The following is a 22,947-nucleotide window of genomic DNA, read 5'->3' as shown; positions in this document are numbered from 1 at the left end:
GGACCTGGACCTACCGAGAACCCGATTCGTGTACCGAACCCTGCTATCCTTGACCTCGCCTACGGCCTGGGTGGACCAGGACGGAGAAACAAACACACAGGTACTGTCCTGTTCGAAAGAACTCTCATTCTTGGGTGATTTGGTGACAGTTTACCACTTAGTTTGTGACAAAAGCTCCTAACCTTGAAGAGGTTTGACACACATGGTGGAGGATGCGGACATGGACTAACCATACCACTGGTTAGGTAGAAGAAGAAAAAAATGTTCAGTTAGCACTCCAAAGGGAAGTCAGGTTTTTTTTTGTGGCTTTGTTTGGTTAGGACAGTTTCTCAGGAAAATGAGTATGGAGGGAGCCATACAGGCCCTGTTACAAGCGGCGGCCGCCAACAAGAGGCAACTAGAGCTCAACAAATAGCTCATCAGGATGCAATGCGAATGTATCAGGACATGTTACAGGTCCAGCACCGCACCAACCAGCTGCTCAGAGAAGAGGTTGAAGAGGTTTGCCACAATACATACATACACACATACACACATACACACATACACACACACACACACTGTATTTAATATACACATTCATACTGCATATAAACACATACATACATACTGCATATAAACACATACATAAATACTGCATATAAACACATACATAAATACTGCATATAAACACATACATACATAGTGCATATATACACATACATACACACTGCACATACATACATACATACATACATACATACATACATACATACATACATACATACATACATACATACATACATACATACATACATACATACATACAGTGGGGCAAAAGTATTTAGTCAGCCACAAATTGTGCAAGTTCTCCCACTTACAATGATGAGAGGGCCTGTAATTTCATCATAGGTACACTTCAACTATGACAGACAAAATCAGGGAAAAAAAATCCAGAAAATCACATTGTAGGATTTTTAATGAATTTCTTTGCAAATTATGGTGGAAAATAAGTATTTGGTCAATAACAAAAGTTTATCTCAATACTTTGTTATATATCCTTTGTTGGCAAAGACAGAGGTCAAACGTTTTCTATAAGTCTTCACAAGGTTTTCACACACTGTTGCTGGTATTTTGGCCCATTCCTCCATGCAGATCTCCTCTAGAGCAGTAATGTTTTGGAGCTGTTGCTGGGCAACACGGACTTTCAACTCCCTCCAAAGATTTTCTATGGGGTTGAGATCTGGAGACTGGCTAGGCCACTCCAGGACCTTGAAATGCTTCTTACGAAGCCACTCCTTCATTGCCCGGGGGGTGTGTTTGGGATCATTGTCATGTTGAAAGACCCAGCCACGTGTCATCTTCAATGCCCTTGCTGATGGAAGGAGGTTTTTACTCAAAATCTCACGGTACATGGCCCCATTCATTCTTTCCTTTACACGGATCAGTCGTCCTGGTCCCTTTGCAGAAAAACTGCCCCAAAGCATGATGTTTTCACCCCCATGCTTCACAGGTATGCAATAAAATGCAAATTAATTACTTAAAAATCTTACAATGTGATTTTCTGGATTTTTGTTTTAGATTCCGTCTCTCACAGTTGAAGTGTACCTATGATAAAAATTATTAGTTTTTTTATGTTATTATTATTTATATTTTATTTCTTACACTGTTACACCAGGAAATCTTTAGTCTTATTACATACAGCTGGGAGGACCTGTTGGCTATAAGAGCGACGGCAGCTTACCAACTTTACAACCAGGAATAGGTCTTTCCCGTAGTGAATCCTTTGTTTGGACCTCCACCCTGGACATTGGTTCTAATCCCAGAGGCCGACCCAAAACAACACGGTCGCCGCAAGGAGAGGCAGACGGAGCAGTCTACTGGTCAGTCTTAGAATGTGAGCACACCATACACCGCTTCCGAGCATATTACTTACCATTGTTCAATCTCTAGACAACAAGGTGGACGAAATCGGGGCACGAGTGCCTTCCAGAGAGACATCAGAGGTTGTAACATTCTCTGTTTCATGGAAACATGGCCTACTTGGGATATGTTGTCAGAGTTGGTACAGCCACCGGGCTTCTTCATGCATGGTAAAAAGAAGGTTGGGGGTGTATGTCGTTATGATTAACGAGTCGTGGTGTGATCATAACAATATACAGGAACTCAAGTCCTTTTGTTCACCTGACCTAGAATTCTTTACAATCAAATGGCGACCTCATTATCTTCCAAGAGAATTCTCTTTGATCATAATCACAGCCGTGTATTTCCCCCCAAGCAGACCCGTTGACGGCCCTGAAAGAACTTAATTGGATTCTATGTAAACTGGAAACCACATATTGTGAGGCAGCATTTATTGTAGCTGGGGATTTTAACAAAGCTAATTTAAGAACAAGGCTACCTAAATTCTACCAGCACATTGATGGTTGTACTCGCTCGAGCAAAACACTGGACCACTGCTACTCCAACTTCTGCGATGCATACAAGGCCCTCCCTTCGGCAAATCTGACTATGACTCCATGTTGTTGCTCCCCTCATATAGGCAGAAACTGAAACAGATCACCCCCGTGCTTAGGTCTATCCAACGCTGGTCTGACCAATCGGATTCCACGCTTCAAAATTGCTTCGATCACGTGGACTGGGATATGTTCGGGGTAGCCTCAGACAATAACATTGATGTACACACTGATTTGTTAGTGAGTTTATTAGGATGTTGTATCCACTACACTAATGGCAGCATTCTGAAAGTGTAAACCACCGCATTGAATCATGGCTTGTCATTGTTGATAGACACTAATCATTTTCTCACCTCTTCTCACTTTACGGAATGCAAAATTACAATGCTTGTCTTTCATAATTTGGTCAGATATACATAGATGTGTAGTGTCAGCATTTGTTGCTGGAATGGCATGGCTCAGTTTGCTAATCTTGCCAATGAAAAAATCATTAAAGTAGTTTGCAATATCAGTTGGTTATGTGATGATTCAATGAGTTTGCCTTTTTTCCCCAAAATTTCATTTAAGGTGCTCAAGCATTTTAGTATCATTCTTTGTCATTTATCTTTTTTTCAAAGTGTTGGTGACTGGAAACATGACCAAATACAAACAGTGCAGCTATTCCCTCCACAAGGCAATCAAACAAGCAAAGCGTCGGTATAGACGCAAAGTAGAGTCGCAATTCAACGGCTCAAACATCAGACGTATGTGGCCTACAGACAATTTTATTTATTTATTTTATTTCACCTTTATTTAACCAGGTAGGTAAGTTGAGAACAAGTTCTCATTTGCAATTGCGACCTGGCCAAGACAAAGCAAAGAAGTTCGACACATACAACGACACAGAGTTACACATGGAGCAAAACAAACATACAGTCAATAATACAGTAGAAAAATAAGTCTATATACAATGTGAGCAAGTAAGGTGAGATAAGGGAGGTAAAAGGCAAAAAAGGCCATGGTGGCGAAGTAAATACAATATAGCAAGTAAAACACTGGAATGGTTGATTTGCAGTGGAAGAATGTGTAAAGTAGAGATATAAATAATGGGGTGCAAAGGAGCAAAATAAATAAATACAGTAGGGGGAGAGGTAGTTGTTTGGGCTAAATTATAGATGGGCTACGTACAGGTGCAGTAATCTGTGAGCTGCTCTGACAGCTGGTGCTTAAAGCTAGTGAGGGAGAAAAGTGTTTCCAATTTCAAAGATTTTTGTAGTTCGTTCCAGTCATTGGCAGCAGAGAACTGGAAGGAGAGGCGGCCAAAGGAAGAATTGGTTTTGGGATGCTGCTATGGTGACCACTGAGCTGAGATAAGGGGGGACTTTTCCTAGCAGGGTCATGTAGATGACCTGGAGCCAGTGGGTTTGGCGACAGGTATGAAGCGAGGGCCAGCCAACAAAAGCGTGCAGGTCGCAGTGGTGGGTAGTATATGTGGCTTTGGTGACAAAATGGATGGCACTGGGATAGACTGCATCCAATCTATTGAGTAGGGTATTGGAGGCTATTTTGTAAATGACTTCGCCGATGTCGAGGATCGGTAGGATGGTCAGTTTTACAAGGGTGTATGTTTGGCAATATGAGTGAAGGATGCTTTGTTTGCGAAATAGGAAGCCAATTCTAGATTTAACTTTGGATTGGAGATGTTTGAGGTGAGACTGGAAGGAGAGTTTACAGTCTAACCAGACACCTAAGTATTTGAGGTTGTCCACATATTCAAAGTCAGAACCGTTCAGAGTATTGATGTTGGACGGGGGGGGGCAGGTGCAGGCAGCGATCGGTTGAAGAGCATGCATTTAGTTTTACTTGTATTGAAGAGCAATTGGAGGCCATGGAAGAAGAGTTGTATGGCATTGAAGCTTGTCTGGAGGGCTGTTAACACAGTGTCCAAAGAAGGGCCAGAAGTATACAGAATGGTGTCGTCTGCGTAGAGGTGGATCAGAGACTCACCAGCAGCAAGAGCGACATCATTGATGTTTACAGAGAAGAGAGTCGGTCCAAGACTTAAACCCTGAGGCACCCTCATAGAGACTGCCAGAGGCCCGGACAACAGGCCCTCCGATTTGACACACTGAACACTATCAGAGAAGTAGTTGGTGAACCAGGCGAGGCATTCATTTGAGAAACCAAGGCTATCGAGTCTGCCGATAAGGATGTGGTGATTGACAGAGTCGAAAGCTTTGGCCAGGTCAATGAATATGGCTGCACAGTATTGTTTCTTATCGATGGCAGTTAAGATATTGTTTAGATATCGTTTAGGACCTTGAGCGTGGCTGAGGTGCACCCATGACCAGCTCTGAAACCAGATTGCATAGCGGAGAAGGTATGGTGGGATTCGAAATGGTCGGTAATCTGTTTGTTGGCTTGGCTTTCGAAGACCTTAGAAAGGCATGGTAGGATAGATATAGGTCTGTAGCAGTTTGGGTCAAGAGTGTCCCCCCCTTTGAAGAGGGAGATGACCGCAGCTGCTTTCCAATCTTTGGGAATCTCAGACGACACGAAAGAGAGGTTGAACAGGCTAATAATAGGGGTTGCAACAATTTTGGCAGATCATTTTAGAAAGAAAGGGTCCAGATTGTCTAGCCCGGCTGATTTCTAGGGGTCCAGATTTTGCAGCTCTTTCAGAACATCAGCTGACTGGATTTGGGAGAAGGACAAATGGGGAAGGCTTGGGCGAGTTGCTGTGGGGGGTGCAGTGCTGTTAACCGGGGTAGGGGTAGCCAGGTGGAAAGCATGGTCAGCCGTAGAGAAATGCTTATTGAAATGGTCAATTATAGGGGATTTATCGGTGGTGACAGTGTTTCCTATCCTCAGTGCAGTGGGCAGCTGGGAGGAGGTGCTCTTATTCTCCATGGACTTTACAGTGTCCCAGAACTTTTTTAAGTTTGTGTTGCAGTAAGCAAATTTCTACTTGACAAAGCTCGTCTTGGCTTTTCTAACTGCCTGTGTATATTGGTTTCTAGCTTCCCTGAAAAGTTGCATATCACGGGGGCTGTTCGATGCTAATGCAGAACGCCATAGGATGTTTTTGTGTTGGTTAAGGGCAGTCAGGTCTGGAGAGACCCAAGGGCTAGATTGCAACACCGTCCCCTTTGGCAGTTCTATCTTGTCGGAGGATTTTATAGTTAGGGATGGAAATTTCAGGGTTTTTGGGGGTCTTCCTGAGCCTGGATTCAGTCACGGCTAGGACATCTGGGTTGTCAGAGTGTGCTAGGCCAGTGAATAAAACAAACTTAGGGAGGAGGCTTCTAATGTTGACATAGCTGAAACCAAGGCTTTTATGGTTACAGAAGTCCGCAAATGATAGCCCCTTGGGAATGGGAATGGAGCTAGGTACTGCAGTGCCTGGATTAACCTCTACATCACCAGAGGAACAGAGGATGAGTAGGATAAGGGTACAGCTAAAGCTATGATTATATTTATATGTATATATTCTTAATCCATCCCCTTACATCGTGTGTATTAGGTAGTCATTGTATTAGGTTGTGAATTTGTTAGATTACTTGTTAGATACACTGTTGGACAAGCATTTCGCTACACTCGCATTATCATCTGCTAACCATGTGTATGTGACCAATAATATTTGATTGAATTTGAATAATGACTAAGTTAAATAAACATCTGATTTAGCTAGTTTACGAGGTACAGTACCAGTCAAAAGTTTGGATACACACTCATTCAAGGTTTTTCTTTATTCTTACTATTTTCGCTTGTCACCTGAAACCCTCACAAACCTTTACAGATGCACAATTGAGAGCATTCTGGCGGGCTATATCACCAGGCTGTCATCAGACTGGCCATCGGACTGATAAACAGTTAAACAGCACAGACAGGCTGCTGCCTACAGTACATACAGACTCATTAAATGGATCACTTGTCACTTTAGTAATGACACTTGAATAATGTTTACATATCTTGCATTACTCATCTCATATGTATATACTGTGTTCTATATTGCTTCTTGCCGCTCGGTCATCGCTCATCCATATATTTATATGTATATATTCTTATTCCATTCCGTACTTAGATTTGTGTGTATTAGGTAGTTGTTATTGAATTGTTAGATATTACTGCACTGTCGGAACTAGAAGAACAAGCATTTTGCTACACTCGCAATAACATTGCTAACCATGTGTATGTGACCAATACAATTGGATTTGATTTTATTTACACTGTAGAATATTAGTGAAGACATCAAAACGATGAAATAACGTATATAGAATCATGTAGCAACCAAAAAAGTGTTAAACAAATACATTTTGTATTTGAGATTCTTCAAAGAAGCTACCCTTTGCCTTGATGACAGATTTGCATATTCTTGGCATTCTCTCAACCAGCTTCATGAGGAATGCTTTTCTAACAATATTGAAGGAGTTCCCACATATAATAAGCACTTTCTGCTTATTATAAGTTTATAAGTTTGGACACACCTATTCAGTCAAGGGGATTTCTTTATTTTTACTATTTTCTACATTGTAGAATAATACTGAAGACATCAAAACTATGAAATAACACATGGAATCATGTAGTAACCAAAAAACTGTTAAATAAGTCTGATTCTTCAAAGTAGCCATCCTTTGCCTTGATGACAGCTTTGCACACTCTTGGCACTCTCTCAACCAGCTTTGCCTGGAATGCTTTTCCAACAGTCTTGAAGGACTTCCCACATATGCTGAGCACTTGTTGGCTGCTTTTCCTTCCCTCTGCATTCCAACTCATCCCAAACCATCTCAATTGGGTTGAGGTCGGATGATTGTGGGGGCCAGGTCATCTGATGCAGCACTCTATCACTCTCCTTCTTGGTCAAATAGCCCTTACACAGCCTGGAGGTGTGTTGGGTCATTGTCTTGTTGAAAAACAAATGATAGTCCCACTAAGTGCAAACCAGATGGGATGGCGTATTGCTGCAGAATACTGTGGTAGCCATGCTGGTTAAGTGTGCCTTGAATTCTAAATACATCACAGAGAGTGTCACCAGCAAATCACTCCCATACCATCACACATCCTCCTCCATGCTCCATGGTGGGAACCAGACATGCGGAGATCATTCGTTCACCTACTCTTCGTCTCACAAAGACACGGCGGTAGGAACAAAACATCTCGAATTTGGACTCATCAGACCAAAGGACAGATTTCCACTGGTCTCATGTCCATTGCTTGTGTTTCTTGGCCCAAGCAAGTCTCTTCTTCTTATTGGTGTCCTTTAGTAGTGGTTTCTTTACAGCAACTCGAACATGAAGGCCTGATTCATGCAGTCTCCTCTGAAAAGTTGATGTTTAGATGTGTCTGTTATGTGAAGCATTTATTTGGGAGAGCCAGTTTCATCATAGCGCTTGATGATTTTTGCAACTGAAATGTTTCGGAATGACTGAGCTTCATGTCATCAAGTAATGATGGACTGTCGTTTCTCTTTGCTTATTTGAGCAGTTCTTGCCATAATGTGGACTTGGGTCTTTTACCAAATAGGGATCTTCTTTATACCACCCCTACGTTGTCACAACACAACTGATTGGCTCAAACACATTAAGAAGAAAATAAATTCCACCAATGTACTTTTAACAAGGCACACCTGTTAATTGAAATGCATTCCAGGTGACTACCTCATGAAGCTGGTTGAGAGAATGCCAAGAATGTGCAAAGCTGTCAAGGCAAAGGGTGGCTACTTTGAAGAATCTCAAATATATCTGATTTGCTTTACAATTTTTTGGTTACTACATGATTCCATATGTGTTACTTCATAGTGTTGATGTCTACACTATTATTCTACAATGTAGAAAATAGCAAAAATATAGAAAAACCCTTGAATGAGTAGGTGTGTCCAAACTTTTGACTGGTACTGTACATGTGAGGTGTATAATTGAGTTCAGCTGGAGCTGGGAGTCTCCCAAGGACAATTACTCTGTTTACATGCTGTAGGAGGGGAGGGAGGTTGCTTTTGAAAGCTCTCTTTAAAGTCAGTGCTTTGTTTCCCAGCGTAAGCCCAATGTTTACCGGAGCATTTAAGGGAAATTCTACACCACACCATGCATCAACAAGTGTCTTAAACGGTGGGACAAAGGGATCATTTCTTATAGAACTGAAAACCAAAAGACCCGGAAAGAGAGACACACACTCGCTTGTGTGCACGCACATACACCGTCCTCCAGACAGAATGAAGGATTTCAACTAGGTGAAGAACTTAAACACCAAATAAATATAAAAACAACCATCTGGACTAGATTATCTTTATAAGATATTTAAGGCTCCCGAGTGGCGCAGTGGTCTAAGGCACTGCATCTCAGTACAAGAGGAGTCACTACAGACCCTGGTTCAGAGGTCTAGGACACAGCATCTCAGTGCTAGAGGAGTCACTACAGACCCTGGTTCAGAGGTCTAAGGTACTGCATCTCAGTGCTAGAGGAGTCACTACAGACCCTGGTTCAGAGGTCTAAGACACAGCATCTCAGTGCTAGAGGAGTCACTACAGACCCTGGTTCAGAGGTCTAAGGTACTGCATCTCAGTGCTAGAGGAGTCACTACAGACCCTGGTTCAGAGGTCTAAGGTACTGCATCTCAGTGCTAGAGGAGTCACTACAGACCCTGGTTCAGAGGTCACTGCATCTCAGTGCTAGAGGAGTCACTACAGACCCTGGTTCAGAATGGTCTAAGGCATTGCATCTCAGTGCTAGATGAGTCACTACAGACCCTGGTTCAGAGGTCTAAGGCATCACATCTCAGTGCTAGAGGAGTCACTACAGACCCTGGTTCAGAGGTCACTGCATCTCAGTGCTAGAGGAGTCACTACAGATCCTGGTTCAGAGGTCTAAGACACTGCATCTCAGTGCTAGAGGAGTCACTACAGACCCTGGTTCAGAGGTCTAAGGTACTGCATCTCAGTGCTAGAGGAGTCACTACAGACCCTGGTTCAGAGGTCTAGGGCACAGCATCTCAGTGCTAGAGGAGTCACTACAGACCCTGGTTCAGAGGTCTAAGACATCTCAGTGCTAGAGGAGTCACTACAGACCCTGGTTCAGAGGTCTAAGGCATCGCATCTCAGTGCTAGAGGAGTCACTACAGACCCTGGTTCAGAGGTCTAAGACATCGCATCTCAGTGCTAGAGGAGTCACTACAGACCCTGGTTCAGAATGGTCTAAGGCATTGCATCTCAGTGCTAGAGGAGTCACAACAGACCCTGGTTCAGAGGTCTAAGGCATTGCTTCTCCATGCAAGAGGAGACCCTCACTAAGGCATGCTTCTCCATGCCCTGGTGGTTCAGAGGTCACATCGCATCTCAGTGCTAGAGGAGTCACTACAGACCCTGGTTCAGAGGTCTAAGGCATTGTACTAGAGGAGTCTTCTCCATGCAAGAGGAGTCACTACAGACCCTGGTTCAGAGGTCTAAGACACTCCATCTCACTGCATTGCTTCTCTCAGTGCTAGAGGAGTCACTACAGACCCTGGTTCAGAGGTCTAATCTCAGTGCATACAGATGGTTCAGTGGTCTAAGGCATTCACTAGACAGACCCTGGTTCAGAGGTCTAAGGCATCTCAGTGCTAGAGGAGTCACTACAGACCCTGGTTCAGAGGTCTAAGACACTGCATCTCACTGCTAGAGGAGTCACTACAGACCCTGGTTCAGAGGTCTAAGGTACTGCATCTCAGTGCTAGAGGAGTCACTACAGACCCTGGTTCAGAGGTCTAAGGAATCTCAGTGCTAGAGGAGTCACTACAGACCCTGGTTCAGAGGTCACTGCATCTCAGTGCTAGAGGAGTCACTACAGACCCTGTTTCAGAGGTCTAAGGGCACTGCATCTCAGTGCTACAGGAGTCACTACAGACCCTGGTTCAGAGGTCACTGCATTTCAGTGCTAGAGGAGTCACTACAGACCCTGGTTCAGAGGTCTAAGACACAGCATCGCATCTCAGTGCTAGAGGAGTCACTACAGACCCTGGTTCAGAGGTCTAAAGCATCGCATCTCAGTGCTAGAGGAGTCACTCAGACCCTGGTTCAAGGTCTAAGCATCTCAGTGCTAGAGGAGTCACTACAGACCCTGGTTCAGAGGTCTAAGGCATCTCTCAGTGCTAGGCATCACATCTCAGTGCTAGAGGAGTCACTACAGACCCTGGTTCAGAATGGTCTAAGGCATGGTTCAGAGGTCATCTCATGTGCCCTAAAGATCTCAGAGTCACTACAGACCCTGGTTCAGAGGTCTAAGGCATTGCTTCTCCATGCAAGAGGAGTCACTACAGACCCTGGTTCAGAGGTCTAAGGCATTGCTTCTCCATGCAAGAGGAGTCACTACAGACCCTGGTTCAGAGGTCTAAGGCATTTCAGTACTAGAGGAGTCACTACAGACCCTGGTTCAGAGGTCTAAGGCATCTCAGTGCTAGAGGAGTCACTACAGACCCTGGTTCAGAGGTCTAAGACACTGCATCTCACTGCTAGAGGAGTCACTACAGACCCTGGTTCAGAGGTCTAAGGTACTGCATCTCAGTGCTAGAGGAGTCACTACAGACCCTGGTTCAGAGGTCTAAGGAATCTCAGTGCTAGAGGAGTCACTACAGACCCTGGTTCAGAGGTCACTGCATCTCAGTGCAAGAGGAGTAACTACAGACCCTGGTTCAGAGGTCTAAGGGCATTGCATCTCAGTGCTAGAGGAGTCACTACAGACCCTGTTTCAGAGGTCTAAGGGCACTGCATCTCAGTGCTACAGGAGTCACTACAGACCCTGGTTCAGAGGTCACTGCATTTCAGTGCTAGAGTCACTACAGACCCTGGTTAGAGGAGTGCAGAGGAGTCACTACAGACCCTGGTTCAGAGGTCTAAGACACTGCATCTCAGTGCTAGAGGAGTCACTACAGACCCTGGTTCAGAGGTCTAAGGGCACTGCATCTCAGTGCTAGAGGAGTCACTACAGACCCTGGTTCAGAGGTCTAAGGCACTGCATCTCAGTGCTAGAGGAGTCACTACAGACCCTGGTTCAGAGGTCACTGCATCTCAGTGCTAGAGGAGTCACTACAGATCCTGGTTCAGAGGTCTAAGACACTGCATCTCAGTGCTAGAGGAGTCACTACAGACCCTGGTTCAGAGGTCTAAGGTACTGCATCTCAGTGCTAGAGGAGTCACTACAGACCCTGGTTCAGAGGTCTAAGGCATTGCATCTCAGGGCTAGAGGAGTCACTACAGACCCTGGTTCAGAGGTCTAAGACATCTCAGTGCTAGAGGAGTCACTACAGACCCTGGTTCAGAGGTCTAAGGGCATCTCAGTGCTAGAGGAGTCACTACAGACCCTGGTTCAGAGGTCTAAGACATGCATCTCAGTGCTAGAGGAGTCACTACAGACCCTGGTTCAGAGGTCTAAGGCATCTTCTCCATGCAGAGGAGTCACTACAGACCCTGGTTCATCTAAGTGCTATGAGAGGAGTCACTACAGACCCTGGTTCAGAGGTCTAAGGATCTCAGTGCTATCTCAGACCCTGGTTCAGAGGTCTAGTACTAGAGGAGTCACTACAGACCCTGGTTCAGAGGTCTAAGGCATCTCAGTGCTAGAGGAGTCACTACAGACCCTGGTTCAGAGGTCTAAGACACTGCATCTCACTGCTATCTCAGACCCTGGTTCAGAGGTCTAAGAGGAGTCACTACAGACCCTGGTTCAGAGGTCTAAGGCTAGAGGAGTCACTACAGACCCTGGTTCTCACTGCATCTCAGTGCAAGAGGAGTCACTACAGACCCTGGTTCAGAGGTCTAAGGGCATTGCATCTCAGTGCTAGAGGAGTCACTACAGACCCTGTTTCAGAGGTCTAAGGGCACTGCATCTCAGTGCTACAGGAGTCACTAAGACCCTGGTTCAGAGGTCACTGCATCTCAGTGCTAGAGGAGTCACTACAGACCCTGGTTCAGAGGTCTAAGACAAGGCATCGCATCTCAGTGCTAGAGGAGTCACTACAGACCCTGGTTCAGAGGTCTAAAGCATCGCATCTCAGTGCTAGAGGAGTCACTACAGACCCTGGTTCAGAGGTCACTGCATCTCAGTGCTAGAGGAGTCACTACAGATCCTGGTTCAGAGGTCTAAGACACTGCATCTCAGTGCTAGAGGAGTCACTACAGACCCTGGTTCAGAGGTCTAAGGTACTGCATCTCAGTGCTAGAGGAGTCACTACAGACCCTGGTTCAGAGGTCTAGGGCACAGCATCTCAGTGCTAGAGGAGTCACTACAGACCCTGGTTCAGAGGTCTAAGACATCTCAGTGCTAGAGGAGTCACTACAGACCCTGGTTCAGAGGTCTAAGGCATCACATCTCAGTGCTAGAGGAGTCACTACAGACCCTGGTTCAGAGGTCTAAGGCATTGCATCTCAGTGCTAGAGGAGTCACTACAGACCCTGGTTCAGAGGTCTAAGGCATTGCTTCTCCATGCAAGAGGAGTCACTACTGACCCTGGTTCAAAGGTCACTGCATCTCAGTGCTAGAGTCACTACAGACCCTGGTTCAGAGGTCTAAGGCATTGCTTCTCCATGCAAGAGGAGTCACTACAGACCCTGGTTCAGAGGTCTAAGGCATCGCATCTCAGTGCTAGAGGAGTCACTACAGACCCTGGTTCAGAGGTCTAAGGCATTTCAGTACTAGAGGAGTCACTACAGACCCTGGTTCAGAGGTCTAAGGCATCTCAGTGCTAGAGGAGTCACTACAGACCCTGGTTCAGAGGTCTAAGACACTGCATCTCACTGCTAGAGGAGTCACTACAGACCCTGGTTCAGAGGTCTAAGGTACTGCATCTCAGTGCTAGAGGAGTCACTACAGACCCTGGTTCAGAGGTCTAAGGAATCTCAGTGCTAGAGGAGTCACTACAGACCCTGGTTCAGAGGTCACTGCATCTCAGTGCAAGAGGAGTAACTACAGACCCTGGTTCAGAGGTCTAAGGGCATTGCATCTCAGTGCTAGAGGAGTCACTACAGACCCTGTTTCAGAGGTCTAAGGGCACTGCATCTCAGTGCTACAGGAGTCACTACAGACCCTGGTTCAGAGGTCACTGCATTTCAGTGCTAGAGGAGTCACTACAGACCCTGGTTCAGAGGTCTAAGACACAGCATCGCATCTCAGTGCTAGAGGAGTCACTACAGACCCTGGTTCATAGGTCTAAAGCATCGCATCTCAGTGCTAGAGGAGTCACTACAGACCCTGGTTCAGAGGTCTAAGGCATCGCATCTCAGTGCTAGAGGAGTCACTACAGACCCTGGTTCAGAGGTCTAAGGCATCACATCTCAGTGCTAGAGGAGTCACTGCAGACCCTGGTTCAGAGGTCTAAGGGCACTGCATCTCAGTGCTAGAGGAGTCACTACAGACCCTGGTTCAGAGGTCTAAGGCACTGCATCTCAGTGCTAGAGGAGTCACTACAGACCCTGGTTCAGAGGTCTAAGACACTGCATCTCAGTGCTAGAGGAGTCACTACAGACCCTGGTTCAGAGGTCTAAGGGCACTGCATCTCAGTGCTAGAGGAGTCACTACAGACCCTGGTTCAGAGGTCTAAGGGCACTGCATCTCAGTGCTAGAGGAGTCACTACAGACCCTGGTTCAGAGGTCTAAGGGCACTGCATCTCAGTGCTAGAGGAGTCACTACAGACCCTGGTTCAGAGGTCTAAGGGCACTGCATCTCAGTGCTAGAGGAGTCACTACAGACCCTGGTTCAGAGGTCTAAGGGCACTGCATCTCAGTGCTAGAGGAGTCACTACAGACCCTGGTTCAGAGGTCTAAGGGCACTGCATCTCAGTGCTAGAGGAGTCACTACAGACCCTGGTTCAGAGGTCTAAGGGCACTGCATCTCAGTGCTAGAGGAGTCACTACAGACCCTGGTTCAGAGGTCTAAGGCACTGCATCTCAGTGCTAGAGGAGTCACTACAGACCCTGGTTCAGAGGTCTAAGGCACCGTATCTCAGTGCTAGAGGAGTCACTACAGACCCTGGTTCAGAGGTCTAAGGCATCACATCTCAGTGCTAGAGGAGTCACTACAGACCCTGGTTCAGAGGTCTAAGGCATCGCATCTCAGTGCTAGAGGAGTCACTACAGACCCTGGTTCAGAGGTCTAAGGCATTTCAGTACTAGAGGAGTCACTACAGACCCTGGTTCAGAAGTCTAAGGCATCTCAGTGCTAGAGGAGTCACTACAGACCCTGGTTCAGAGGTCACTGCATTTCAGTGCTAGAGGAGTCACTACAGACCCTGGTTCAGACGTCTAAGGCATCGCATCTCAGTGCTAGAGGAGTCACTACAGACCCTGGTTCAGAGGTCTAAGACACTGCATCTCAGTGCTAGAGGAGTCACTACAGACCCTGGTTCAGAGGTCTAAGGGCACTGCATCTCAGTGCTAGAGGAGTCACTACAGACCCTGGTTCAGAGGTCACTGCATCTCAGTGCTAGAGGAGTCACTACAGACCCTGGTTCAGAGGTCTAAGGGCACTGCATCTCAGTGCTAGAGGAGTCACTACAGACCCTGGTTCAGAGGTCTAAGGGCACTGCATCTCAGTGCTAGAGGAGTCACTACAGACCCTGGTTCAGAGGTCTAAGGCACTGCATCTCAGTGCTAGAGGAGTCACTACAGTCCCTGGTTCAGCGGTCTAAGACACTGCATCTCAGTGCTAGAGGAGTCACTACAGACCCTGGTTCAGAGGTCTAAGACACAGCATCTCCATGCTAGAGGATTCACTACAGACCCTGGTTCAGAGGTCTAGGGCATCACATCTCACTGCTAGAGGAGTCACTACAGACCCTGGTTCAGAGGTCTAAGGCACCGTATCTCAGTAGTAGAGGAGTCACTACAGACCCTGGTTCAGAGGTCTAAGGCACTGCATCTCAGTGCTAGAGGAGTCACTACAGACCCTGGTTCAGAGGTCTAAGGCATCTCAGTGCTAGAGGAGTCACTACAGACCCTGGTTCAGAGGTCTAAGGGCACTGCATCTCAGTGCTAGAGGAGTCACTACAGACCCTGGTTCAGAGGTCTAAGGGCACTGCATCTCAGTGCTAGAGGAGTCACTACAGACCCTGGTTCAGAGGTCTAAGGCACTGCATCTCAGTGCTAGAGGAGTCACTACAGTCCCTGGTTCAGCGGTCTAAGACACTGCATCTCAGTGCTAGAGGAGTCACTACAGACCCTGGTTCAGAGGTCTAAGACACAGCATCTCCATGCTAGAGGATTCACTACAGACCCTGGTTCAGAGGTCTAGGGCATCACATCTCACTGCTAGAGGAGTCACTACAGACCCTGGTTCAGAGGTCTAAGGCACCGTATCTCAGTAGTAGAGGAGTCACTACAGACCCTGGTTCAGAGGTCTAAGGCACTGCATCTCAGTGCTAGAGGAGTCACTACAGACCCTGGTTCAGAGGTCTAAGGCATCTCAGTGCTAGAGGAGTAACTACAGACCCTGGTTCAGAGGTCTAAGGCATCGCATCTCAGTATTAGAGGATTCACGACAGACCCTGGTTCCATTCCAGGCTGTCTCACAACCGGCTGTGATTGGGAGTCCCATAGGGTGGCGCACAATTGGCCGAGCGTCGTTCGGGTTTGGCTGGAGTAGACCGTCATTATAAATAAGAATTTCTTGGTCTAGCATTGTCTTGCATTAGGAGGAACCCAGGGCCAACCGCACCAGCATATGGTCTCACAAGGGGTCTGAGGATCTCGTCTCGGTACCTAATGGCAGTCAGGCTACCTCTGGCGAGCACATGGGGGGCTGTGCGGCCCCCCAAATAAATGCCACCCCACACCATGACTGACCCACCGCCACACCAGTCATGCTGGTGGATGTTGCAGGCAGCAGAACGTTCTCCACGGTGTCTCCAGACTCTGTCACGTCTGTCACATGTGCTCTGTGTGAACCTGCTTTCATCTGTGAAGAGCACAGGGCGCCAGTGGCAAATTTGCCAATCTTGGTGTTCTCTGGCAAATGCCAAACGTCCTGCACGGTGTTGGGCTGTAAGCACAACCCCCACCTGTGGACGTCGGGCCCTCATACCACCATCATGGAGTCTGTTTCTGACCTTTTGAGAAGGCAGACACATGCACATTTGTGGCCTGCTGGAGGTCATTTTGCAGGGCTCTGGCAGTGCTCCTCCTGCTCCTCCTTGCACAAAGGCGGAGGTAGCGGTCCTGTTGCTGGGTTGTTGCCCTCCTACGGCCTCCTCCACGTCTCCTGATGTACTGGCCTGTCTCCTGGTAGCGCCTCCATGCTCTGGACACTACGCTGACAGACACAGCAAACCTTCTTACCACATCTCGCATTGATGTGTCATCCTGGATGAGCTGCACTACCTGAGCCACTTGTGTGGGTTGTAGACTCCGTCTCATGCTACCACTAGAGTGAAAGCACCGCCAGCATTCAAAAGTGACCAAAACATCAGCCAGGAAGCATAAGAACTGAGAAGTGGTCCGCCTCCATGCTCTGGACACTAATCTGGACACCACCTGCAGAAACACTCCTTTATTGGGGGTGTCTTGCTAATTGACTATAATTTCCGCCTGTTGTCTATTCCATTTGCACAACAGCATGTGAAATTTATTGTCAATCAGTGTTGCTTCCTAAGTGGACAGTTTGATAAAACAGAAGTGTGATGGACTTGGAGTTACATTGTGTTGTTTAAGTGTTCCCTTTATTTTTTGAGCAGTGTATATTAGACCTAGGTGTCTGGTAAGACTCTAAACTCTCCTTCCAGACTCACATTAAACATCTCCAATATGCTTTATCTTGGCCAGGTCGCAGTTGTAAATGAGAACTTGTTCTCAACTAGCCTACCTAGTTAAATAAAGGTGAAAAAATAATACAGATTCTGCACAAAATGGATCAATTGAAAGTGTGGGTTCACAGCTCCAATCCAATGTGTTGGTCATTACTGAGACGTGGTTCAGAAAGGTTAATATCAGTGTTCCCAACATTCTATCTTTAGCTAGACAGATCAGGTGGTGGAGTGGCACTTTCAGTGCTTGGTTGTCTCCACCAAATCGGACCTCAAACAATTTGATTTCCTGGTTTTAAGCATTAAAGTTTCAAATAGCTCTTTGTTGATTGTTGCTGGGTCTACTCTTATGGTCAGTCGAGCTGTACGGCGGAGAAGGTACTGCTCTGTTTCAGCTGGTATGGTCAGTCTAGCTGTATGGAGAAGGTACTGCTCTGTTTCAGCTGTTATGGTCAGTCTAGCTGTCTGGAGGATAAGGTACTGCTCTGTTTCAGCTGTTATGGTCAGTCTAGCTGTATGGAGAAGGTACTGCTCTGTTTCAGCTGGTATGGTCAGTCTAGCTGTATGGAGAAGGTACTGCTCTGTTTCAGCTGTTATGGTCAGTCTAGCTGTATGGAGAAGGTACTGCTCTGTTTCAGCTGGTATGGTAAGTCTAGCTGTATGGAGAAGGTACTGCTCTGTTTCAGCTGTTATGGTCAGTCTAGATGTATGGAGAAGGTACTGCTCTGTTTCAGCTGGTATGGTCAGTCTAGCTGTATGGAGAAGGTACTGCTCTGTTTCAGCTGTTATGGTCAGTCAAGCTGTATGGAGAAGGTATTGCTCTGTTTCAGCTGTTATGTTCAGTCCACCTGTATAGAGAAGGTACTGTTTCAGCTGTTATGGTCAGTCTAGCTGTATGGACAAGGTACTGCTCTGCTTCAGCTGTTATGGTCAGTCGAGCTGTATGGAGAAGGTACTGCTCTGTTTCAGCTGTTATGGTCAGTCTAGCTGTATGGAGAAGGTCCTGCTCTGTTTCAGCTGTTATGGACAGTCGAGCTGTATGGAGAATGGACTGTTTCAGCTGTTATGGTCAGTCTAGCTGTATGGAGAATGCTCTGTTTGAGCTGTTATGGTCAGTCTAGCTGTATGGAGAAGGTACTGCTCTGTTTCAGCTGTTATGTTCAGTCCACCTGTATAGAGAAGGTACTGTTTCAGCTGTTATGGTCAGTCTAGCTGTATGGACAAGGTACTGCTCTGTTTCAGCTGTTATGGTCAGTCCAGCTGTATGGAGAAGTTACTGTTTCAGCTGTTATGGTCAGTCTAGCTGTTTGGAGAAGGTACTGCTCTGTTTCAGCTGTTATGGTCAGTCTAGCTGTTTGGAGAAGGTACTGCTCTGTTTCAGCTGTTATGGTCAGTCTAGCTGTATGGAGAAGGTACTGCTCTGTTTCAGCTGTTATGGTCAGTCTAGCTGTATGGAGAATGTACTGTTTCAGCTGTTATGGTCAGTCTAGCTGTATGGAGAATGCTCTGTTTCAGCTGTTATGGTCAGTCTAGCTGTATGGAGAAGGTCCTGCTCTGTTTCAGCTGTTATGGACAGTCGAGCTGTATGGAGAATGGACTGTTTCAGCTGTTATGGTCAGTCTAGCTGTATGGAGAAGGTACTGCTCTGTTTCAGCTGTTATGGTCAGTCTAGCTGTATGGAGAAGGTACTGCTCTGTTTCAGCTGGTATGGTCAGTCTAGCTGTATGGAGAAGGTCCTGCTCTGTTTCAGCTGTTATGGACAGTCGAGCTGTATGGAGAATGGACTGTTTCAGCTGTTATGGTCAGTCTAGCTGTATGGAGAAGGTACTATTTCAGCTGTTATGGCCAGTCTAGCTGTATGGAGGAGAAGGTCCTGCTCTGTTTCAGCTGTTATGGTCAGTCTACCTGAATGGAGAATGTACTGTTTCAGGTGTTATGGTCAGTCTAGCTGTATGGAGAAGGTACAGTTTCAGCTGTTATGGTCAGTCTAGCTGTATCGAGAAGGTACTGCTCTGTTTCAGCTGGTATGGTCAGTCTAGCTGTATGGAGGAGAAGGTTCTGCTCTGTTTCAGCTGGTATGGTCAGTCTAGCTGAATGGAGGAGGTACTGCTCTGTTTCAGCTGGTATGGTCAGTCTAGCTGTATGGAGAAGGTGCTGCTCTGTTTCAGCTGTTATTGTCAGTCTAGCTGTATGGAGATGGTAATACTCTGTTTCAACTTGTATGGTCAGTCTAGCTGTATGGATAAGGTACTGTTTCAACTTGTATGGTCAGTATAGCTGTATGGAGAAGGTCCTGCTCTGTTTCAGCTGTTATGGTCAGTCTTGATGTATGGAGAAGTTACTGCTCTGTTTCAGCTGTTATGGCCAGTCTAGCTGTATGGAGAAGGTACTGCTCTGTTTCAGCTGTTATGTTCAGTCTACCTGTATAGAGAAGGTAATGTTTCAGCTGTTATGGTCAGTCTAGCTGTATGGAGAAGGTACTGCTCTGTTTCAGCTGTTATGGTCAGTCTAGCTGTATGGAGAAGGTACTGTTTCAGCTGTTATGGTCAGTCTAGCTGTATGGAGAAGGTACTGCTCTGTTTCAGCTGTTATGTTCAGTCTACCTGTATAGAGAAGGTACTGTTTCAGCTGTTATGGTCAGTCTAGCTGTACGGAGAAGGTACTGTTTCAGCTGGTATGGTCAGTCTAGCTGTATGGAGAAGGTACTGGTCTGTTTCAGCTGTTATGGTCAGTCTAGCTGTATGGAGAAGGTGCTGCTGTGTTTCAGCTGTTATGGTCAGTCTAGCTGTATGGAGAAGGTACTGCTCTGTTTCAGCTGGTATGGTCAGTCTAGCTGTATGGAGAAGGTCCTGCTCTGTTTCAGCTGTTATGGACAGTCGAGCTGTATGGAGAAGGTACTGTTTCAGCTGGTATGGTCAGTCTAGCTGTATGGAGAAGGTACTGCTCTGTTTCAGCTGTTATGGTCTGTCAAGCTGTATGGAGAATGTACTGTTTCAGCTGTTATTGTCAGTCTAGCTGTATGGAGAAGGTACTGCTCTGTTTCAGCTGTTATGGTCAGTCTCGCTGTATGGAGAAGGAACTGCTCTGTTTCAGCTGTTATGGTCAGTCTCGCTGTATCGAGAAGGTCCTGCTCTGTTTCAGCTGTTATGGTCAGTCTAGCTGTATGGAGGAGAAGGTACTGCTCTGTTTCAGCTGTTATGGTCAGTCTAGCTGTCTAGCTGTATGGAGGAGGTACTGCTCTGTTTCAGCTGTTATGGTCAGCTGTTGGATGGTCAGTCTAGCTGTATGGAGGAGAAGGTCCTGCTCTGTTTCAGCTGGTATGGTCAGTCTCGCTGTATCGAGAAGGTCCTGCTCTGTTTCAGCTGTTATGGTCAGTCTAGCTGTATGGAGGAGAAGGTACTGCTCTGTTTCAGCTGTTATGGTCAGTCTAGCTGTATGGAGAAGGTACTGCTCTGTTTCAGCTGGTATGGTCAGTCTAGATGTATGGAGAAGGTACTGCTCTGTTTCAGCTGGTATGGTCAGTCTAGCTGTATGGAGGAGGTACTGCTCTGTTTCAGTTGTTATGGTCAGTCTAGCTGTATGGAGGAGGTACTGCTCTGTTTCAGCTGTTATGGTCAGTCTAGCTGTATGGAGAAGGTTCTGCTCTGTTTCAGCTGGTATGGTCAGTCTAGCTGTATGGAGGAGAAGGTCCTGCTCTGTTTCAGCTGTTATGGTCAGTCTAGCTGTATGGAGAAGGTTCTGCTCTGTTTCAGCTGGTATGGTCAGTCTAGCTGTATGGAGGAGAAGGTACTGCTCTGTTTCAGCTGTTATGGTCAGTCTAGCTGTATGGAGAAGGTACTGCTCTGTTTCAGCTGTTATGGTCAGTCTAGCTGTATGGAGAAGGTGCTGCTGTGTTTCAGCTGTTATGGTCAGTCTAGCTGTATGGAGAAGGTACTGCTCTGGTCAGTATAGCTGTATGGAGAAGGTACTGTTTCAGCTGTTATGGTCAGTCTAGCTGTATGGAGAAGGTACTGGTCTGTTTCAGCTGTTATGGTCAGTCTAGCTGTATGGAGAAGGTACTGCTCTGGTCAGTATAGCTGTATAGGGAAGGCACTGTTTCAGCTGTTATGGTCAGTCTAGCTGTATGGAGAAGGTGCTGATCTGTTTCAGCTGTTATGGTCAGTCTAGCTGTATGGAGAAGGTACTGCTCTGGTCAGTATATCTGTATAGAGAAGGTACTGTTTCAGCTGTTATGGTCAGTCTAGCTGTACGGAGAAGGTACTGTTTCAGCTGGTATGGTCAGTCTAGCTGTATGGAGAAGGTACTGGTCTGTTTCAGCTGTTATGGTCAGTCTAGCTGTATGGAGAAGGTGCTGCTGTGTTTCAGCTGTTATGGTCAGTCTAGCTGTATGGAGAAGGTACTGCTTCTGGTCAGTATAGCTGTATGGAGAAGGTACTGTTTCAGCTGTTATGGTCAGTCTAGCTGTATGGAGAAGGTACTGCTCTGTTTCAGCTGTTATGGTCAGTCTAGCTGTATGGAGAAGGTCCTGCTCTGTTTCAGCTGTTATGGTCAGTCTAGCTGTATGGAGAAGGTACTGCTCTGTTTCAGCTGTCATGGTCAGTCTAGCTGTATGGAGGAGAAGGTACTGCTCTGTTTCAGCTGGTATGGTCAGTCTAGCTGTATGGAGAAGGTACTGCTCTGTTTCAGCTGTTATGTTCAGTCTTCCTGTATAGAGAAGGTACTGTTTCAGCTGTTATGATCAGTCTAGCTGTACGGAGAAGGTACTGTTTCAGCTGTATGGTCAGTCTAGCTGTATGGAGAAGGTACTGCTCTGTTTCAGCTGTTATGGTCTGTCAAGCTGTATGGAGAAGGTGTTGATCTGTTTCAGCTGTTATGGTCAGTCTAGCTGTATAGAGAAGGTACTGTTTCAGCTGTTATGGTCAGTCTAGCTGTATGGACAAGGTACTGCTCTGCTTCAGCTGTTATGGTCAGTCGAGCTGTATGGAGAAGGTACTGCTCTGTTTCAGCTGTTATGGTCAGTCTAGCTGTATGGAGAAGGTCCTGCTCTGTTTCAGCTGTTATGGACAGTCGAGCTGTATGGAGAATGGACTGTTTCAGCTGTTATGGTCAGTCTAGCTGTATGGAGAATGCTCTGTTTGAGCTGTTATGGTCAGTCTAGCTGTATGGAGAAGGTACTGCTCTGTTTCAGCTGTTATGTTCAGTCCACCTGTATAGAGAAGGTACTGTTTCAGCTGTTATGGTCAGTCTAGCTGTATGGACAAGGTACTGCTCTGTTTCAGCTGTTATGGTCAGTCCAGCTGTATGGAGAAGTTACTGTTTCAGCTGTTATGGTCAGTCTAGCTGTTTGGAGAAGGTACTGCTCTGTTTCAGCTGTTATAGTCAGTCTAGCTGTTTGGAGAAGGTACTGCTCTGTTTCAGCTGTTATGGTCAGTCTAGCTGTATGGAGAAGGTACTGCTCTGTTTCTGCTGTTATGGTCAGTCTAGCTGTATGGAGAATGTACTGTTTCAGCTGTTATGGTCAGTCTAGCTGTATGGAGAATGCTCTGTTTCAGCTGTTATGGTCAGTCTAGCTGTATGGAGAAGGTCCTGCTCTGTTTCAGCTGTTATGGACAGTCGAGCTGTTTGGAGAATGGACTGTTTCAGCTGTTATGGTCAGTCTAGCTGTATGGAGAAGGTACTGCTCTGTTTCAGCTGTTATGGTCAGTCTAGCTGTATGGAGAAGGTACTGCTTCTGTTTCAGCTGGTATGGTACAGTCTAGCTGTATGGAGAAGGTC

Source organism: Oncorhynchus masou, chromosome 6 (genome assembly GCF_036934945.1).
Source record: "Oncorhynchus masou masou isolate Uvic2021 chromosome 6, UVic_Omas_1.1, whole genome shotgun sequence".
NCBI classification, from domain to species: Eukaryota; Metazoa; Chordata; class Actinopteri; order Salmoniformes; family Salmonidae; genus Oncorhynchus; species Oncorhynchus masou.
Note: the sequence above shows the minus strand (reverse complement) of the source record.